Raw genomic sequence first — 15,746 nt, forward strand, 5'->3', positions numbered from 1 at the left:
TCCTCTTCCCCATCCTCCATCCCTATTCCTTCTCGTTTACCTAAATCTACTCTCTCGCCCTTGCTTTCTTCCCTCGCTCCCTCCAGCACTCCATATCTTCCTCTATCTGTTTCTGCACCTCCTTCTTACTGAAACTCTGCTTCTGCACTCTTATTAATCCACACGACCGACTCTACTTAAACTTGAAGTCACGGCGTGGCTGTAAAGATGCGGTGATGCGTTTAAATGGATTGTGTCTGTGCGAGAGAGACAGAGAGAGAGAGAGAGAGAGAGGGGTTCCGCTGAAGGTGCCGGCAGCGCGGTACGACAACGGAGGCACCTGTGGCTCTGATAGGAAAGTTTGGCAGGCAGTGTCAGTGTCCCTTGTGGTGCGCAAGGAGGAAGTGTTTTGTTCGTGATCGCTGCTCCTCCGTGAATTGGTGTTAGGTGTGTGGTGTGTTTGTGGTGGGCGGGGGCGGCCGTGTGTCGCTCCAGCACCACGCCCACGCTGGGAAGGACCTTTTGGTGGGCGTGGTGGTGCTCGTGATGGAAACTGGTGGGTGCGAAGAACTCGTGGTTGTGCGACTACTGAAGTTCCTGTGCGTGTGTGTGTGTCCTGTGCGTGTGTGTGTGTGTGTGTGTGTGTGTGTGTCTGTGTGTGTAATCAACATAAGGGTTTGAAGGGTTTTAAATAACATATCAAAAAGAAAAGTCACTCGAGACCAAAGTGGGAGGAAATTGCGGCTTTTGTAATATTTTTGGTCATCCACTGAAAGTTGTTAAAGAAAGGAATTGATAAGTAATGAATACACACACACACACACACACACACACACACACACACAGGGATAGAAGCAAAGTCACTGTAAATGTTATCTCCCTTATTAAATCAAATGTCAACCATTGACTCACAGCGTGCCAGGCCTGGCACGGGGCCACGAGGTGCCCAGGTGACGGCCAACTAGCTGCTGCCCCACTCGGGATGAAAGGCTGTCCTTAATTGGTCAGTTTCCATATACACCCGTAATTTTTTTCACTTGCTAAACACACACACACACACACACACACACACACACACACACATACACACTTAACATGTATCTTTTTCAGTGTTGCCGCGATATAATCTCTGCTTCTCCGTTTCTTTATCGTCGAGTTACAGCGCCAGGTGTCATAAAACTTACATGTAAAACTTGTAAGAGCAGGTTTTAGAAGCAGCAGCAGTGGTAGTAGTAGAAGCAGTAGTAGTAGTTCCAGTAGAAGTAGCAGTAATAATACAAGCTGCAGGTTTTTTCGTTGTTTTGTCCTCACTTCCTCTCCTTGAGCTGTGTCGGTTACCATTTCAATTTTGTGTTTCTTGCCAATACCAGTGACCTATTTTGTGGCGCTGGGCTTTTACCTTTATTTTATTTTTATTTTTTTATTGGTGAGGTGAAGGTTTGTACGTGCTCTTACCTAATGCTGTGTGTGTGTGTGTAAGTGTGTGTACAAATAAAAAAATGATTATAGAAAATATTATGTGATTCGAAAAACAGTGTCCCACTTTTTGAAAATGAAGATATTTAGTGTTATTGCTTATTTGTAAGTATTATGGTGTATTTTTACTTTAATGCTTCTTTTCTTTTTCATTTTTTTTATCTTAAGTGGTGGTGGTGATGGTGATGGCAGTGATAGTAGTGGGTGGTGACGGCGATGATGACGAAAGTGGTAATGGTGATGATAATGGTGGCAGTAATGATGACAGCGATGATGAACACTGCACTGGTGATGGTGACGGTAATAGTAATGATGTTGGCGATGATGTTGCTGCTGCTGATGATGATGGTGACCCCGGTGGTGGTGGTGGTGGTGGTGGTAGTTGCGGTGGTGTCGGTCATCAAGGGTGTTAATTAAGACGAGAACCTTTATATATTTTCCCGTTCTTTTGTTACGGTTCTGTTCCTCTCCCTTTTTTTTTTCCCCCACACCCTTCCCACATAACTCCTGTCACCCCCTCCTTTCCTTCAACCCTCCCGTCTTCTTCTTCTTCATCAGCCCCGTAATGCCCTTCTGCTGCGGCTCCTTCATCATCATTGCGTCTTTGTCTCTATACATTATTCTCCGATGGATCTTCTTGTTGTCGAAATCTTGCCTTTCTGTATCTTCCTTTCTCTTTCATCATCAGTTGTCTGTCGCTCCCTTCCTGTCTCTTGCCGACACACACACACACACACTACACACACACACACACTCACACACATCACACACACACACACACACACACACACACACACACACAGAGCAGACCGTTACTTATTCTTTTCGTCACTCAACTTCTGCTTCGTCATCGCTATCCTCCTCAATGAAGTACACATTCACACACACACACACACACACACACACACACACTCACACTCACACTCTTCTCCCCCTCTTGATGAAAACGAGTCTCGTCTGCGTTTCCTCCGTTATGTAAAGATCGACCAGCTCATTTTCCTTTTGGTTCCCCCTCATAGAGTTAGTTTATGACCTCCCATTTTCTTTTCATATATTGTCATTACGTCGCCAAGGATCCAGGAACGTGGCTTTTTTGTACTGCTTTTGTGTATTTCTTTTTGTATTTATTTTTTTTGTGTTTGTATTTTTGCGTTTATATTTTTGTTTTATTTATTCGCGCTCTCGTGTACTTCAGCCTCCCACTGACCCACCTCACTGCACGTCAAACGAACGTTGAGACACCCACGTTAACTCGCGCATGAATCCCTCCCATCCTTGCTCGATTGCCCTCCACCTCACACAACCCTCCCTAACTCTTCCACACACACACACACACATCTCTCCCTCTCTCCCCTCCACACACCACTTATCACCGCCTCTCTGCTTCTTTCCTCCATAACACACCCTTCCCATAACACTCACCATTCACTTCCATAACACAATCTACCCCATCCACAGGTACCACTCATTATCTCCTCCTTCCTTACCTTTTTCCCCATAACCCATTCCCTTTTCTTCCCTTTCTCACTACCCACACTCCCTGCCTCGTATTTCATACATGCAAACTCCTTCCCTTTCCACTCCTCCCACACCCTCTTTCTCCCCTATTCATAATCCCTCATCCCCCTCCTCCTCTTCACCCCTCCCACACTCCCTGCAAACATTCATAACTCGTCCCTCTCTCCCTCCTCCTCCTCACACACACACACACACACACACACACACACACACACACACCAAGTTCGTGGAAATTGTGAGGGTGTGACATCTTTTACTGAAGGGTCTCCTACACACACACACACACACACACACACACACACACACACACACCACACACCACACACACACACACACACAGGGGGATGAGGTGCAAATTTGATAGATTCATAAAGACTAATGTTTAGCTCACCTGTGTTTTCTTTTTGCATTTCTCTTTTGTTTTTCTTATATTTTTGTTAGTTTAAGCTTCGAGATTCAGCATTTTTTCTTATTTCTTTCTCGTTTTCTTTACGTTTCGCTCGTTTTTAGCTTCGATATTCTCTGCGTTTTTTTTTTTCAGTTATTTTCTTTTCCCTCGTTCAGCTCTTTCGTAATTTTTTCTTGTGTATTTGTCATGGCAATTATTTTTTTTCATTAATTAATCAGCACCTTTTTGATAACGATATTATATTATCACGGACAACATTTAGTCACTTTAATTCCCTTAATATAATCTTACTTTTTTTTTTTATTTATGTGTCTTTTATTGGGTATTTTTTTCAGTATGATTTATTAACGATTTGTGATGGAGAAAAAGTGATACGTAATTGCAACAAAATTCAATTATTTACTTAATCCTCCCACGCCAACAATGAAATCCAGTTTATTCTCACGGTTACACACACACACACACACACACACACACACCCCTACCTTGATTTCCACTTCAACAACTTACATTATGGCAGTGACTTGAAGTATTCCTACCATTCCTCGTCCCTTAAGTATGCAGGTACTGAGAGAGAGAGAGAGAGAGAGAGAGAGGAGAGAGAGAGAGAGAGAGAGGAGAGAGAGAGAGAGAGAGAGAGAGAGAGAGAGAGAGAGAGAGAGATGAAATGAAGGGGTAAAGGAAACAAATGAAAGAGAAACTGCAGATGAAGACGATAGGCAAGGCAAGAAGGAAAGAAGGAGAGAAGAGAGGAGAGGAAAAAGAAAAGTAAAGATTTGAGGACGGAATCAAGACAGATTGGAAAGGAAGAAAATGACGGTGCAAATAGAGGAAGGAAAAACGAAAATGAAGAGTAATTGGTAGAGAGAGAGAGAGAGAGAGAGAGAGAGAGAGAGAGAGAGAGAGAGAGAGAGAGAGAGAGAGAGAGAGAGAGAGTCACGGATTACGTACAAGGAAGGACTGGTATGTAATGAGTCACTAGTCCCAATATGGTGTTTATAATGAGTAAGCTGCGAGTGAGTCACAATAAGAAAAAAAATATAAGCTTAGTACAAGTAATGTTAGGAGTAGTAGTAGCAATAATAATAATAATAATAATGATGATAACAGTAATAGTAAATAAGAGAAAACGTAAAAATTAACTAGACCGAGACGATAAAAGAGGAAATATGAGGAGGTGAGGCGAAATTAATTGAACATCAAGACGTAATGGATAAACACTGATGATTGAAAGAGGCGAGAAAGAAAATATTGCAAGGGGAGGGAGGAGATTGAAGGGAATGAAAAGGAAAGTAAATAAATGGACACGAAGAGGAGGATGGCAAATGAGAGAAGGAAACAGGAAAGGAAGGGAAGGGAAAGGAAATGGAAGGGGGAGAGAATGAAAGAAAAAGACGAAAAAACGAAGGAAAAGAGAAAGCAAATTAATCTAGACAGAAAAAAAGGAAAAGGGAAAAAAAGAGAAGACAAAAAATAATGAAAAGGAGGGGAAAAGAAGGGAGTGGGAAGGGAAGGATGAGAAGGACAAATGTGAGGCAAGAAGGAACGTGTTAAATGATTCATACTCTCCATATTAATTGAACAAGTCTGACAAGGTTTTATGACTCTCTCTCTCTCTCTCTCTCTCTCTCTCTCTCTCTCTCTCTCTCTCTCTCTCTCTCTCTCTTCTCTCTCTCCTTCCAATTAGTTTTTTTTCTTCATTTTTATCATTTCTTTCTTCATCTTTTTCTCCTTCTCCTCTCTCCATCACCTCTTACTCTTCCTTCCCTTATCCTTTTGCTGCTCCTTGTCATTTTACTCCTCCTGCTCCTCCTCCTCTTCCTCTTCTTCCTACTCCTCCTCCTCTTTACAGTATTTCCCTCCCATCCTCATTGTCTTCCCTATTCCTTCCTCCTATGTTCACACCCCTCAATTAATTCGTCCCTCTCTCTCTCACTCCTCTTTCTAAGTTCTCCTTCACTTTGATGTAGGAGATGAAGTGATGTTGGAGAGGAGTGAGGGACGGAAGGGGCCAAAGGAAAGGAAAAGTGACGCGCTGAAGAGACTAAAGAAGAGAGAAGAGTGATAAGTGTTATGAAGTGTATCGTGTCTTGGGGGTTTTTGGTGTTGGTGGTGGTGATGGTGGTGGTGCTGTTGTTCTCTTCTTTCTCGTCTTCGTCTTTTTTTTCTTCTTTGCTCCTTGTTCTTCTTGTTTTTCTTGTTCTTGTTCTTGTTCTGGATGTTGTTCTTGTACTTCTTTTTCCTTTTCTATTTCTTCTTTTTCTTCTTATGCCACAACAACAGCAATAACAACAACTACTACTACTACTACTACTGTCTACAATTACAACAACAGCTACAACAACGATAACAACGATAATAACAATAATAGAAATAACGGCAATACAGCAAATGGGAGGTTCGAGATTTGCTTATGTAGATGATGACGTTAAGGATGCTGTTGATGTGAGAGCATTATGTAGCAGTAGTGACTCAAGGCCTCGGAATACTTGTAAGTTCTCGTGCCTCTCTTTAGTCACGCGTAGGAGTGTGAGGGAACGAGAGAGCGAGTGAGGAAGTGATTATAAAAGACGCGAAGAGACGGATCATACGTGACTGGCAAATAAATGGGGACGAAAGAAGATAGTTGGTGACATCAACAGTGTAAAAAGAAATCATGAAAGTTTGAGAAGGAAGAATGAAGTGTATAGTATTAGAGAAGGAAAAAATGGAGATCGTGAGAGAATGGCTGAGGGAAAATGCACAAAAAAAAAGGATGGAAAAAATATATATATACAAAAAAAAAGTGACAAAAAACTATACGAAATAAACCCTCCTAAAAAAAAAAAAAACAGTAGGAAAAAAAAAACTTATAACGCAAGAAAATGAAAAATACTGAAAATAGCACAAGAAATGAAAAATATATCACGGATACGAGGAAATCCAAATACAGATGAGAGAAAAGCGGATTTTACCCCGAACTTTCCTGACACGAGACAAATATTTATTACCTCTTACTTGCAAATCCGGGATCCGCGGACCAAGATTTTCCATGAATGGGAAGGGACGATGAGATGAGTCAGGGAATGATGAAACAAGTGAAGGGGGGAAAAAAAATTACTAACCAAAAAAGAACTGAAGGCATGAAGGAAATAAGTGAAGGAATAAGTGAAGGAAGGATAAATTAAAGGAATAAGTGAGAAAATGGATGGAATAATAAGTGAAATAAGGAAATCAATAATACTAATGAAATAAATGAATGACTAATACTAATGATACTACCAAAATTAAATACCAGTAGCAATATAAATACCAGTAATAGTTACAATAATAGTAATCTTTTTTTGACTCAGGTATTGAAACACATATAAAAACAAATACCTTTAAATACATAATCGATACAAATCACGCACACACAAATAAGCAAATGTATAATCCATCACTATAATACTGCGAAATAAAACCACTAACACCAGTTCATGTGGTAAAACGTATCATGTATTTTTGAAGAATAATTAACTATGTCTCATTTATTGGTTAAATATATATAATGTTTCCTTAGATTCGTACCCATAAATATCACCACATTATTCTCTCCCTCTCTCCCTCTCTCTCTCTCTCTCTCTCTCTCTCTCTCTCTCTCTCTCTCTCTCTCTCTCTCTCTCTGACGCAGTGTTCCTGGCAGTTAAGATCCAAAATCAACAACGAAATCTCTCCGCACACAGCAGGAGGAGCAGCAGGAGGAGCAGTAGGAGGAGGAGGAGGAGGAAAATGGGGAGGAGGAAGAGAGGTAAAAATACAACTGGGAGTAGGATAATGAAAAGTAGAAAAAAAGGAGAAGTAAGAGGAAAAGAAGATGAGATGAAAAAAGTTGAAGGAATAAGAGAAAGAGAAAAAATAAATAGAGGACGAGAAGAATAGGTGAATTATCATAATCCTCCTCCTCCTCCTCTCTCTCCCTCTCTTTCTTTCTTTTTCCCTTTCGTTTTCGTGCCAAAGAGAAATCGGAATAATGGGACAAGAAAGAAAAAAAAGAAAAAGACAATTTGAAAGGGAAATGAGAAATTGGAAACATATTACAAGTGAGGAAGTTGTAATATCCTTTTCTCTCTCTCTCTCTCTCTCTCTCTCTCTCTCTCTCTCTCTCTCTCTCTCTCTCTCTCTCTCTCTCTCTCTCTCTCTCTCTCTCTCTCTCTCCTATCACATCGTAATTACAAGAAGATGGATCGTAAGTGATGGAAAATTATCCGCGAAAAATTTAATCTCTTAATGGAATCACAGAGGAAGTGTTTGTCAGAGAGAGAGAGAGAGAGAGAGAGAGAGAGAGAGAGAGAGAGAGAGAGAGAGAGAGAGAGGTATTTTTGGAAGTGTGAGGAAAATTCACTTTGTATTTTATGTTACTTTAAATTCGTCCTTGATTTAAACTCACTCTTTTCTTTCTTCTCCCACCCCCCTTACCGTCTCTCTCTCTCTCTCTCTCTCTCTCTCTCTCTCTCTCTCTCTCTCTCTCTCTCTCTCTCTCTCTGGTTCTATTTTTCACCCCACTCTCCCTCACCCTCCTCCTTTACTCAAGCGCTTACTGTCTCCCACAGCATTCTCTCTCTCTCTCTCTCTCTCTCTCTCTCTCTCTCTCTCTCTCTCTCTCTCTCTCTCTCTCTCTCTCTCTCTCTCTCCACCCATGGGAAAATATGTATGTGTCTTTCTTTGTGTGTGTGTGTGTGTGTGTGTGTGTGTGGCCTTTATTCTTCCTTACGTCATATGTTACGTTATATTTGTGGCTGGCCTGTTGTATGTCTCTCTCTCTCTCTCTCTCTCTCTCTCTCTCTCTCTCTCTCTCTCTCTCTCTCTCTCTCTCTCTCTCTCTGTGTGTGTGTGTGTGTGTGTGTGTGTGTGTGTGTGTGTGTGTGTGTGTGTGTGTGTGTGCGCGTGCGCGCGTGTGTGCATGTGCGTGCGTGCGTGTGCGAACATATTTGTGTGTGTGTTAATGAGCTTATTGTAACTAAAATAACACACACACACACACACACACACACACACACACACACACACACACACACACACGGATGCACAAAGGGACACAGGGAACATCTTTAGGAGAGAGAGAGAGAGAGAGAGAGAGAGAGAGAGAGAGAGAGAGAGAGAGAGAGAGAGAGAGAGAGAGAGAGAGAGAGAGCTCAGGTGTGGCAGGTAACACAGGATCATGTTTTAATACACTCATTAATTAACGTTGTGTTTTGCACCGCCGAAGAACAATTTGTCACTGGTGTTTTCATCTCTCTCTCTCTCTCTCTCTCTTGTTTCTTCATGTTTTCCTTGGTGTCTCGTCCTAATTCCACTTCTTGTGTAAGTTTCGTGTTTATAATGAATATGCTTAAGAAAATGGAAAAGAAAATGGCCCTTTTTATTATTTTTCTCTTATTTTCTCTTTTCTCTTTTTTTTCATTTTTGTTGCTTCGCGTTTCCGTCACTTAGTTCCTCTTCCTTGTTCCATACTTCTCTTTGTTTTCCTTTTGTGTGGTTCTTTATGGAGTATTTGTATCCCTTTGTAATTTATCACTTTTTTTTCCATATTGCATCATTGTTTCCTTCCTTTTGTTTTTAGTTATACTCATTCTCCCATTCTTTCTTCCGTATCCAGTTTATTTTCGTATTTTTTAGTATTTTTTTGTTAGTTTTTTTTATGACTATTTTCCTATTTCTGTACCATCTCTTTGTGTCTAGTTTAGTTGTACTTTAATTTCCTCTCCTTTGCTTTGCCCTTTTTCATGCTCTTTGTAGAAAAAAATTCTGTCCGTTCATTTTTTTTTTCAGTCACTGTTTTCCTCTTAATGCTTCACTCTTTCTGTTTTTCTCCGGTTACGCTTTCATTTTTCATCTGTTTTCTTTTTCTTTTCTCCTACCTTGACACTTTCCTTCTCCCCTTGCCTCCTTCCTCTTCCTTCCCCCTCTTCGTTCATGTCCGCAGAATGAATTAACCATTCAGTTAACAATATACATACGTTTTCTTCCTGGCTATGTGTATGTTCAATATTGCACAAAGATAACACCTTGAATTCAGTTGTAACATTAGTAATCACCAATCTTTTTATCATTTCCTACCGTTTTCTTCCCCTTCTCCCTTCACCTCTCAGTCCACACGTACTGCATGGAGGGTACGGCAGAGATAGCGAGGAAGAAGAGGAGGAGGAGGAGGAGGCACGTGCTAGAGGGAGTGAGGGAGGGAGGGATGGAGGGATGTAGAGGAGGGTAAGACACGTTACATAACCTTGATCCACTTCTTGGGGTGGAGGGAGTGGCGGGGAGGGGTGAGAGGGGAGGTGGTGGATGGGGGGTGGATGGGGGTTGGGGGGAGGTTTGAGGGACATGGATTTATAGTTGAATCTCTCTCACTGTTCTGTATGCATTGGGGCATTTATGCTTTCTATATTCTCCCTGTCTCTCTCTCTCTCTCTCTCTCTCTCTCTCTCTCTCTCTCTCTCTCTCTCTCTCTCTCTCTCTCTCTCTCTCTCTCTCTTTCGCTAAGGTAGCTATAGGTAGGTTGTAGTCTAGTTTCTTCGTTTCATTAAAAGAAAGATAAGAAAGAGTGAGAGGAGGAGGAGGAGGAGGAGGAGGAGGAGGAGGAGGAGGAGGAGGAGAAAAACGAGGCAGGGAAGAGGAAGGTATTTGTGTTTTTGAGGGAAAAAATTGCCTCAGTTTTTGCGGAGAATGATTGCCTGTCTGCTGAATACACAGCGTGTGTGTGTGTGTGTGTGTGTGTGTGTGTGTGTGTGTGTGTGTGTGTGTGTGTGTGTGTGTGTGTGTGTGTGTGTGTTTAGAATGTTGCCACAATGGATATATTTTTTTTTTTACAATATTTTTTTTTTTTTTTTTTGTCTTTGAGCGATTGTCATACCAGTAGTTGTAGTGGTGGTGGTGGTAATTGTGGTGGTGGTGATGGTGGTGATTTATGCTCTTGTTGTTGTTGTTGTTTGTTTATTTATTTATTCTTTTATTTATTATTCGTGTGGCTTTCGTATTGTGAGTATTATTGGTGGTGATAGTGGTGGTGGTGGTGGTGATGATGGTGGTCAAGATCGTAATGAGGGTAGTGGTGACAGACAGTATTGGTTGTGGTGGTTATAATGTCAATCACGATACCTGATTTGAATTTAATAATGATTGTGATGATAATAGACGGATCTGATAGTGGTGGTGATATTGCTGCTCGAAAAATTGATATTGGAGATGATAACATTGTTTCTGATGATGGTGATGGTGATGGTGAAGATTATTATTATTATTATTATTATTATTATTATTATTATTATTATTATCATTATCATTATTTTATCTTATTTATTTATTTTATTTATTTATTTATTTTTTTTTTTTGTATTTTGGACTGGATATGGCAGAGGTTGTAATAGTGTATATGACGGTGCTGACTACGTACACCACTCCAAAGCATTTATATCATTGTTTTCCCTTGAGTATTCATAAAGAACCCCCAAGTATTTCAATTTTCCTCTCCCGGCGCGACAAACATCTATAATTATAATCTACTTGGCATAATTTTTCCCCAGAATAATGGCTTTATTTTTTAATCTTTTCGGCCTCTTCAGAAACCACCCATTTTTTTCATGTTTTTTTCCCCTTCATTTCGTTCTTTCACTCCTCTGCATCTTATTCTCTTCCCTATTTCCTCCTTCTCCAGTGATTTTTTTTTCAAGCTTATGTTTCACTTACCACTTTTTTTTATTTATTTTTTGTTTGTTTTCCTCGTGTCTTTCTTTATTTCGTCATTTCCTCTTCCCCTCCGTCCATTTCCCATTTCATTCTCTCCTTGATTTTTGTTTTTCATTTAAATTTTAGTCCCCTGTTTTTTCTTCTTTATTTTCTTCATATTTTCTCTTTTCCCTGTTCTTTCCTGTTATACCATCCTTTTTCCACCACTGTTTACCTTCTGTTTCCTTTATCCCCCATTTGTTTTCCTCTTTTCCTACCTCCATTTTATTTTGCTTTTTCATCTTCCCTCTCTTTTCTTTTTTTTACATTCTATACTTTTTTCCATTAAATTCTAATATTTTCCGCTGTTTCCTCCCTTTACTTCCTTTCTATGTATTTTCTTATTCTTCTCGTGTTTCCTTTCTCTTTTTTATTTCCCGTCCCAGTTTCTCCACATTTCCCTTTCGTTTCTTTCTCGTTTCCTCCCCCTTTTTTTTCCCCATTCTCCCTTTCCCTATTCCCCTCTGACCTATAGAAGGCCTTTGTTCGCCTGCCCTACCTGATAGAGAGAGAGAGAGAGAGAGAGAGAGAGAGAGAGAGAGAGAGAGAGAGAGAGAGAGAGAGAGAGAGAGAGAGAGGGGGTCAGAAGAGGAAAACATTATTTCTGACAATCATTTTTGCGAGATGATTATTTGTGCATTTATAATCTCTCTCTCTCTCTCTCTCTCTCTCTCTCTCTCTCTCTCTCTCTCTCTCTCTCTCTCTCTCTCTCTCTCTCTCTCTCTCTCGCTCTCTCTCTCTCTCTTTCATCGTTCTCATAATTGATTTTTCATAATGAATGGCATTTTTATCCTCCTTTTAAGTGTTTTCTTCCGGATTCTTTATTCCCTCTCCTCTGCGCCGGGAATTACGAGGAAAGAATTTTGAAATTTCGAGATGAAGGGGCAAAAAGGGAAGAGAGGGAGAGGGAAGCGAGAGGGGAGAAAAAGAAGAAGGAAAGAAAGAAAAAAATAGAAAACGAAAGAGCGACAGTAGCAGTAGCAGCAACAACAATTACCCTTACTACTACTACTACTACTACTACTACTACTACTATTACTACTACTACTACTACTACTACTACTGAATGAAAAAAACATGGGAAAGAGAAACTCGTAAGGCAGAAATAACACACGAATAAAGGGGAAGAAAGAAAGAAAAGTACCGATGAAAGAAAAGATAACATACATAATAATAAGAATACAAACCATGTAAGTGGAGCAAGAGGAGGAGGAGGAGGAGGAGGAGGAGGAGGAGGAGGAGGAGGAGGAGGAGGAGGAGGAGGAGGAGGAGGAGGAAGAATATCGGGACTATGGACCCAGCTCTCAACCCGCCAGCAATCACACTAATGGTTCAGAATTTAATTAAGTCAGATTATTCTGTGCCTTTAGTGGCCCTTCATGCGAGAGAGAGAGAGAGAGAGAGAGAGAGAGAGAGAGAGAGAGAGAGAGAGAGAGAGAGAGAGAGAGAGGGCTATCTACTGGTATAAACACATGAAAGGGATAATATACAGAAGGTATAATTGGAGTGTAAGTAAACAGGAGAGTCGAGGAAAGGCGGGAGAGGGATAAATGGGGGAGGGGGGTGACTCTCGAGACGCGCGCTGTGACACAGATGGAGGGACAGTGGTAGAGGTTCTTTGGCTGAGGAAGAGGGAGAAAGTTGTGGTCAAAGAGGGGAAGGAAGAGGAGGAGGAGGAGGAGGAGGAGGAGGAGGAGGAGGAGGAGGAGGAAGACAATAAGAACAATTATAATGATAGTGTTGATGGTAATGATGATGAAAACTTACAATAATACCAAGGAAGACCACATGAATGAGCCTAGCATTAAGAACACCTACTACAACAACAACAACTACTACTACTGCTACTATCACCACCACAACTACCATCACTGCCACAAACCATCACTTTTACAACAACCCCAAGAAGGAACTGAGACCATAAGAACATCAAGTAGAAGAAGAAGAAAGTGAAGAAGACTCAGCTTGACTTATTTTCAACCTTGGCTTCTGAGGGATTTGTTCCTTGACTAAATTCCCCACAGAGGGATCGCAGCTTCGACCCCATGGCGTGAGGAGGTTAATTTCAGGAGACACAGCCATGTTTACACAGAAGAGGGAATGTAGAAGTGGAGGGGCGGAGAAAGGGAAAGTGTCGAATGGGAGGAAGGGGCGAGGGAGACACAGAGAGAGAGACGGAGAAGGGAAGGAATGAGATGAACAGAGATTAGAGAATAATTAAAGAAAGTTATTGTGAGGAGGGAAAGGGAAAGGAGGAGAAGAAGAAGAGATGATAACAGTGATATAGTAAGTACAGAAAAAAAGAGAATTAAGGAAAGAAGCAAAGAAGGGAGAAGCACAAAGGTGAAGGAGAATAGAGGGAGAGAACAAGAGAAGGAAAGAAAATTAATGGGAAAAAAAGGAAAGAGAAGAATAGGGTACTGTGAGAAAGGGTACAAAAGAGAGTGAGAGAAGACAGGAAGAATAGGAGCAGAAAGAGGAAGGAAAGTGTAGGAAGAGGATGAGAGGAGGAAAAAAGAATTATCAAGAAGAAAGGAAGGACAAAAAAAAGGAGATTGAGAATGATAAAGAAATAGAATAAATTGAGGAAGAGGAGAAAAGAAGGAAGGAAGGAACAGAAGGAGGAAGGAAAGTGTACGAAGAGGATGGAAGGAGAGGGAATTAGGAGGAAGAAAGGAGGGCGAGAAAAATAGAGAAATGAGAATGATAAGGAAGCAGAAGAGAATGAGGGAGAGATGGAAGCAAGGGAGAAGGAAAGGGAAGATGAAATAAAGGCTGAAAGTAGGAAAGGAGGGATGATGAAGAAAGGAAAGAAAGAAGGGAAAAAGAAAAAAAAATAAGAAATTCAGTCTAGGAAGTAATTTGTAGTTTTCTTAATATTTTTTTTCTTATTTCTGGTTATGATTTGTCTCTCACATTCTATTTTAGTTGATGTAAGTTTGTTTTTCAGTATAAGTATTTAATTATTATTTTCTCTCTCTCTCTCTCTCTCTCTCTCTCTCTCTCTCTCTCTCTCTCTCTCTCTCTCTCTCTCTCTCTCTCTCTCTCTCTCTCTCTCTCTCTCTCTCTCTCTCTCTCTCAAATAAGTACGATATTTTTAATCTAAATGAGAAAAACAAACTTGATGAAAGCTTTTTATCTCTTGACCTTCTTGCTTGAGTGAATGCTGGGGTGTTTTCTTATCTATTATCGAGAGAGAGAGAGAGAGAGAGAGAGAGAGAGAGAGAGAGAGAGAGAGAGAGAGAGAGAGAGAGAGAGAGAGAGGAAGAGGAAGGGTTATTGATTCATGCACTTGTAAACTTATTGATCTCATTCACCGATAAGTCTCCTGATTCACTTTCTGATTCTGTCTTTCTGTTATGTCACTGAAGTCTTTTTTTAGTCGTGCTATTGTTTTGTTGTCTACACACACACACACACACACACACACACACACACACACACACACACACACACACACCTTTTTTTTTTATCCATTTATACACGAAAATTGTGATTCGCTTTTCCTCGCGACCAATTTCACTTCATCACATTGGGACAAGAAGCATTTTCCGTTCCCTAACAATGCCATATTTGCATAATGCGTCTGTCTGTCTGTCTGTTTGTTTGTTTCCTTGCCTGTTTGCGTGTTTATCTCTCTCTCTCTCTCTCTCTCTCTCTCTCTCTCTCTCTCTCTCTCTCTCTCTCTCTGATCTGGTCTACTTCCCCGTATTTCAGCGTCATTCTGCTGTGCTATTTGTGCAACTCATCGTCACCTCCCCTCCCCGCCTCACTCTCTCCCTCACTCTCCCTCTCTCCTCGCACCCCTCACCCCTTCAACACAGGCAATAAAGGGGTTCTGATTAGAGAGGAAAGTCGACCTCTCCCTCTCCCTCTTCTTCTCCCTCTCCCTCTCCCCAATGCAGCAGTCCAAGGCGATTCTAATTGAGACAGGAATAGGAATGGCCCGCCACCCTCTCTCTCTCTCTCTCTCTCTCTCTCTCTCTCTCTCTCTCTCTCTCTCTCTCTCTCTCTCTCTCTCTCTCTCTCTCTCTCTCTCTCTCTCTCTCTCTCTCTCTCTCTCTCTCCCTCCCTCTCTCTCCCTCTTTCTCTCTGTTGGAGCGGTCAAGGGCCATCTCCCTCCATCGTTTCTTCTGGAGTCCCCTTACTACTGTTCTCTCATGAAAAGAAGTGTTCTCTAGCCATACATATTGTGTGTGTGTGTGTGTGTGTGTGTGTGTGTGTGTGTGTGTGTGTGTGTGTGTGGCGTGTGTTGTGTACGTAATTAGTACTGTGTTGATTGAAAACTTTGACACACAAGACGGCTACCAAGACGATTAGCGCTCTCTCTTTCTGTCTCTCTCTCTCTCTCTCTCTCTCTCTCTCTCTCTCTCTCTCTCTCTCTCTCTCTCTCTCTCTCTCTCTCTCTCTCTCTCTCTCTCTCTCTCTCGAAAGCAACAAAAGTGTACAGTTGCTTATCTCAATTATTGTATTGTTTTTCTCTCCATCTTGATGTGCAGTTATTGTCTTGTTTGTAATCGTCGTCGTTGTTGTTGTTGTTTTTGTTGTTGTTGTTGATGTTGTTGTTGTTGTTGGTGGTGGTGGTGGTGATAGTCATGCTTAATTTCCTGTGCTTATTTTT

General features: G+C 41.2%; 1 long non-coding RNA gene across 1 annotated transcript in view; it reads left to right on the plus strand.

Annotated features, from left to right (window-relative positions):
* Positions 1-331: 331 nt before the first annotated feature.
* LOC135110583 (uncharacterized) overlaps positions 332-15,746 on the plus strand; it is an 87,107-nt gene continuing 71,692 nt past the window's right edge. The window contains exon 1 of the long non-coding RNA XR_010273319.1: positions 332-426. This is a non-coding gene — a long non-coding RNA (uncharacterized LOC135110583). The remainder of the gene's footprint in view (positions 427-15,746) is intronic.

Source organism: Scylla paramamosain, chromosome 20 (assembly GCF_035594125.1).
Source record: "Scylla paramamosain isolate STU-SP2022 chromosome 20, ASM3559412v1, whole genome shotgun sequence".
NCBI lineage: Eukaryota > Metazoa > Arthropoda > Malacostraca > Decapoda > Portunidae > Scylla > Scylla paramamosain.